This window comes from Protobothrops mucrosquamatus, unplaced genomic scaffold (genome assembly GCF_001527695.2).
Source record: "Protobothrops mucrosquamatus isolate PMUCROS unplaced genomic scaffold, P.Mucros_1.0 scaffold4148, whole genome shotgun sequence".
NCBI lineage: Eukaryota > Metazoa > Chordata > Lepidosauria > Squamata > Viperidae > Protobothrops > Protobothrops mucrosquamatus.
Genome location: NW_015390075.1, coordinates 30394 through 36775, shown reverse-complemented (window position 1 = coordinate 36775; position 6382 = coordinate 30394).

The window sequence follows — 6382 nt, the reverse complement described above, 5'->3', positions numbered from 1 at the left end:
AATCATTTTATATACACCTAGATACTATTTGCTGATATTTATGTTATGTTCGGAAAAATAATATGCAACTACACCCTAAAAGTTGAATAAATTGTATTCAGTTAACTTTTCGTCAGTATTTTTTTTCCAAAATGTAAAATACATTTTTTAAGGAAGTAATGGTAGATGAAAATGGAAACATGGTTAAGTGAATGCCTTCTATCCTTAATATAAGAAAATAAATTGTTCCTCGATGAAGCTGTTATAGAAAAGGATTTGCAACAAAATCTCAGTTAGCTGAGAATGTGAACAAAGAGGTTGTCATTAGATGTACCAGAAAAAAAACAAGGTTTTAAAAATTAAGAAGAAAATAAGAACGCTAATTCCAGAGGGTAATTGGAATAATTTCTTGCTGTACTTACAAAATAGGCTTTTTAAAGTTTTGAAAAGATTCAAGGCAAAGGAATAACAATTATTTGAATGGGTTAAGATTACATTATGCAAAGTTGGCTTTTTGATCAGAGTTAAAAAGAGACCTAATATTTTGGGTGATTCTTTTTGGACTTGCTTACATCTGGCCCTTATGTGCATTAACACATTAACTTGGTGGTTAAGTCCCCCCCCCCTACAGTCACTTTGTGCATCCTAATCTAACAGCATCTAAATTGGCCTACTATCTAATTGTCTTTTCACTTAAAATAAGAGATCTTTGTAAGCTTGCTCTCTTTAAAAGAGATATTGTCAGCCTTTTTGCCAGCCTTTTGATTATAGTAGGATTGCCAGCCTTTTGACTATAGTAGGATACTGGGACCACTTTATGCCTTCTAAATGTGGATTTGCTTATAGTTAAGAGTTGAAATATGGAATGATGAGGTTTACATTTGTTAATTAATGCTATTATTTTAGAGCTCAATTTGGATTTTTTGCTGATCCCTTGATTGGAGAAGACATTACTGGATCTGCCTAAAGTTAAAAGTTGAGTTACAGAGAAGAGTTTTGTACCTGTTAATTAAGAGGAGGTGAAAAGATAGTGAAATTGTTTATACTTATTGTTATGAGTGTGGGAAGTTACTATATCAGAGTTTTCCCCCCTCTTTCTTTTTTTCTCTTTTGTTTTCTTGCACCTTTTATTCATGATTTCTACTTTTTTTCCTTTTTTTAGTTTGTATTGTTTACTGTTATAATTAAATCTTTTAATGCAATTATTAACAAAAAAGAAACATAAGTAATGTTCAGAAATGCTAGAAACTTTATTTTGAAGTAAAATCTCTTATATTATTGACTCAATCAGTGTATTCCATGGTTAATTTAATTTATTTTATTAAATGTGTATGCTACCCAATTCCCAGAGTCTCTTTAAAAATTGTTAAAACATTTTAAAACAATTAACAATGCAAAAAAAAAAAAAATCAAAACAAAGCTTCTTCCGAAAACTCATAGATTCCCAGAATGTAAATATTCTGGTTAGTGGCTAGCCAACCCTCTGTCATATCTTTGGGGATGTGAATCCTCATTTGTTCTTAAAAATCCATTCTCCACAGATTTCCTAGAAGGAAAAAGAAACCACTTCTTAATGACTGAAGTTCCTCTTCTCTGAAGCCATATCCCACCTTTTTTCTGAGGTGCTCAGGAAAACAATTTCTTTATTTCTTCTTCTTCTCACTATGAATTAAATCGATCATGATGACTGAGTAGACCATGACCTCTCAGGGAGCGTCTTGCAGCTAGCCTTTAGCAAGGATTCAAATGCTATTTCCCCCCCCCCCCCATCAGACTAAAGCTTTTTGATTTAAATCTTCTTGACCTCATTTGGTGTAATGGTGCTTCTTGTCTGAACTATCTTGAAGGGCTGTCACTGGGTCTCGGGGCCGCACTTCAAGTCTGAGCTTAGCTATGAAGTCCTTTTTCTCAGAGCCTCAAAGCCTGGCCCGTGCAGCTGCTTCAGAGACCATCCCTGCTTTTTCTACAAGCGCATGCGTAATTAACATTTTTGTATGATTACTAGCAAATTTTAACATTCTCTGCAGAGGCCTTCTTTTCAACGTGTTCCATTCCCACACACAATTCTTGAAGGCTGAAGAAGCTTCCACCCATTTCAGGATTTTGTTTTCTCATTTGTAATAAAAGTGGACAGACAACAATTTCCTCCTATCCGCAGTCTCCCACACACCCCTTCCACTTTCATCACTCTTAGGCAGGTGATTGTTTGCATCAGAATCTTCTGACTTTGAGGAGTGTGAAGAGCCCTCCTTGAAAGCAACTTTGAAAGTGTGCTCTATGATCACAACACTGAGAAGCTTTCCGGGAGGATTTGTTGACCGGTCATAGAGATCCGCTAGTTGTTATCAGAGATGCTCTTCAACTCTGAGGTCTCTGTTCACCATTAGTTAATGCTAACAGCGTTAACTAATGCTGTTAGCAAAACAAGTTAGTTTATACTGGCATCAAAGTAAGTGTACTAGCGACAGCCATTTGATGAAAGTGCTCTCAATATTCCAGTTTTGCACATTGGCTCCAAAGCTTCCCTACTCCAAACCCAGAAAGCGAAGAGATGAAACAGAAAAATATTGTTCTATGTTTGCAATAAAACGGAGATGTAAATACCCTTGTCTGTTGAATCTTTAGAAGTGGAAGATTGAGAAGATCATACTATGAATATGACAGTTCCTGGTTTTGTATTTTTATATCATTAGTCTGAAAAGCTTAACCTTTCCCACTGATTCCCACCACCAACTGAACAGAACTACAATAGATATTTTGAAAAATATGAATGACAATATTAATTTATTTTTTTAAAGTGAAAATGCATGGAAATTAAAAAAAAATGGGGAAAAACCCAAGAGTCGTTCCTCCCACTCCAATTGACTCCCTTAGTATTGAAGGTGTTCTTTTATGGAAAAGGAAGAGAAAATTCTATTTGCTTAAGTAATGATTAGGGTTGCCTGCATTCTTGCAATTTTTCTCCAATAGTGTGAGCATTTCAACATTTTTCTGAAAATGGGCAGGGTTTGATGTTTTGAGGCCACATACAGGTATAAAGTTGTGAGGTGGATGTATTTGTACAATGAAAAAGCAGAGTGAAACTCTTGCAACAGAAGCAGGAAGAAAAAGCATTTTGGCCATTTGCTTTAAATAAAAGGAATGTTAAAAGATGACAGCCTTTCAAAAGGTTTAGGAGCTGCTGATCAACTGTTTCAAGTAAAAAATGAATACGATTCAAATTCGAAGAATGCTTCCTTGAATGGAAGATCAAAATTACAATTTATTCCTTGCATAGATCACAGATAATAAGAATCTCTCAGGCGTGCCTGTTTTCACCTTAAAATCATTTTTGATTAAACAGTGTTAGTATCTTCCTGCATCTTGCTACGTATTGTGTCAGCATATCTAGCTACGTATCTAGCTACGTATTGTGTCAATATAAAGCTGGGTTAAGCAATCTAATTATGTGAACATGTACAACCCTTGTCTTATGCAAGTGTCCCAGTGGTTAGGTTAACCTGTGACTGTCTAATGCATTGGACTCCAATTCTAGTGATTGGAGGTGATGGGAATCTTAGTCTAACACATTTTGGAAAAGTCTCACCACCATGGAAGAAATGGGCTATCAGGGATAGAGCAAGAGTCCAGTTAAGAGGAAAGCTGTACATTTTTTGAGGTTAAAAAAATGGGAAAGCACAAGCAAGAATTAATTAGGAGGATAATAAAGTTGGTTGGAGCAGCTGGAGATTTTACACTGAACCACTTAGAGTGAGTCAGACTGAGTCAGACTGATGGATCCACAGTGTCATGTGTCTGTGCAATTTAAGAATAATGAACTCAGCTTCCCACAAATGGTTTTTATTTATTTATTTTCAAAATTTCCATTTTAAAGAACACAAGAGTTCTTTACTGAATTACATATATAGCACAGCAGCTATCAAGTCTGAAAAGATACTCAGTTGAAAGTTGTATATAAATTATAGTATACTTTAAAAAAAGTTTTACCTCTTTATGTATTTTTTTTCTAAAATGTATTCTTTCTTTTCTTTTTCTTCTTTCTTTTTCTGTTTTCCTGCACTTTTTATTGTTTTTTCTATTCCTTTTCTCTAAATTTAGTTTGTATTCATTTTTACTATTGTAATCAAAATTCTTAATAAATTTTATATTAAAAAGTTTTTGACAGTCTTAGGTTTTCACATAAAATCTTCAAAATTTAGTGAGATGCTTTTCAGTGTCCAGCAAGATCACTTGGAAAAACAGTGAAAATTAGTCATATTTCAGTGAAATAATGTAAACTGTTGAAATTTTTGGGCAGATTCTCAGACAATTGCCAAATTTCATGAGATTATTTTTACAAACTCATGGGGTAAACTTTGAATTTAAAATGGCATCCTTTTACTTATTGATGTGCAACATTTGGGGAATCTAGTGGATAGTTATATGTTGTTCACTAGTAAGATATGTCACTTTCTTTCTATGGATAGAGTTGGGAGTCTTTGATAACATGGTACCTTCTAATCCTCAAATCAGTAGAAACACGTGACAGTATAAATTGTATTGTCCCACTTGCTGAATCCTTACTACCTTGTGAACCAGGACAGTGACTGAGGTTGTCTTTAAAGTTTTAATGTAGTGTAAGTTGCACAGTGGATGGATTTTCCTGGCATTGTTTCCCCTCTAAAATCACTTGCTGATGGGAAATACAATTACCTGCAGCTCTCCTTAACATGCTTCTGGTAAGGATAGGTCGATGCCTATGTTTAGTTACCTGTAATAATTCATATTTGGACAAATAAAGGTTCAGACTGGCTGGTAAACAATCAGCTGGAACTCCCTTTTTCTTAGTGAAGAACATGCCAGCTCTCTAGTTCAATGGAAGGCAAATAAAGAAATCTCTGTTTTGATATTGTTTCAAGATGCATTGTTTTTTTGGTGAAATCTTTGCAATCCCATGCTCATTTTTTTTTCTTTAGTAAGCTTTGCTAAAGAGACTCCATGGAAAAGAATCGCATTTGGAAAAAGAATCTCTTCTTGGAAAAGAATCGCATTTGGATACTTTTCAAGCTGTCAGAGTGACAAGTTGGAAATGCAGAAGGACTCTGCAACTGTGACCCGTTCCTTGGGTTATTCTGGAAATAGGTCTGGCAGTCTTTTGAAAGAGCATTAAACCTTCATCCCAAAATTGTCTCACTGAGAAGTCATAGAATGCTAGTTCTGTATTTCACAAGAGTGCTAAAACCCATCCTAAAGAAAGAAGGACTATTGATCTTTAAAAACAGCATTAGACATGTGGGTAAACTGTACATATAGGTATAGATGTAGATTTATGAAACCTGCGTAAAATATGAGAAGTGGTTTGGAAGCTACCCATCAGCCATTACTTTGGCAAAAGTTTCCAAGGCAGCCAGGTATTTGGTCTCTCTTGCAGCCCTAGCTAAAATGTCCACGGAAGTAAGTGCCTAGTGATAGAAGAGCACAGTGTGTGCCCACAGTATCCTAATACCCGTTTGGGCCATCAAGTGTTAACAAATAGTCCTAGATTAGCAAAAAAACCAAAACTGTGTCAGGAAAAGGAAATTTATTTATTTATTTATTCTGCTTGTATTATTTCTATAATAACTCAAAGTGGTTAACATATCCAACACACCTTCTTCGTCCTCTTTCCCCCCCCACAACAATAACCCTGTAGGTTGGGCTGAGAGAGCGACTGGCCCAAAATCACCCAGTTGGCTTTCATGGCTAAGGTGGGACTTGAACTCATGGTCTCCGGCTTTCTAGCCTGGTGCCTGAACTACTAGACCTAACTGGTTTTAAAACATAAACAGCTAAACAGTTTATGTTTCCTCCTCTGTGCTCTATGAATGAGACAAAGAAGATGTAAAAACAGTTAAGCAAGGCCTGTTCATTTGGAGGGACATGAGAATAGCCTGTATGTGTTCTGAAATTGAAAACCTTCCTTTTTAAATAAACCTTCCGTTTTGTTGGCACCTCATCAGTGTTTATTGATACATTTTGCTCTTTGCATTTTTGGTAATGTTATGATAGAGTATTAATTTTAACTTTTTTCTGTTTAGGTATTTTAGCTGCTATATTTTTAGAGCAGAAACTCAGATATGCATTTTGTATACACTAATAAAACTTTTCAAGGTCTTTCTGAATTGTATATATGTATTAATTAATTAAAATTCTATACTGCCCATCTCACATAAGTGACTCTGGACAGTTTACAACATCATAATAAAACCATATAAACACATGAATAAAAACATAGATTAAAAACAGAATTAAGAACAAGTTAAAATTTACAAGTACAAATAAAAATCAAGGTTAAAAATTCAGAAGGCCAGAAGCTTGCATCGCTCCTAAGAGGAGTGCAGTGCTGATTACAAAAAGCAACGTTTTCAACGTTTCTTATGGGTAC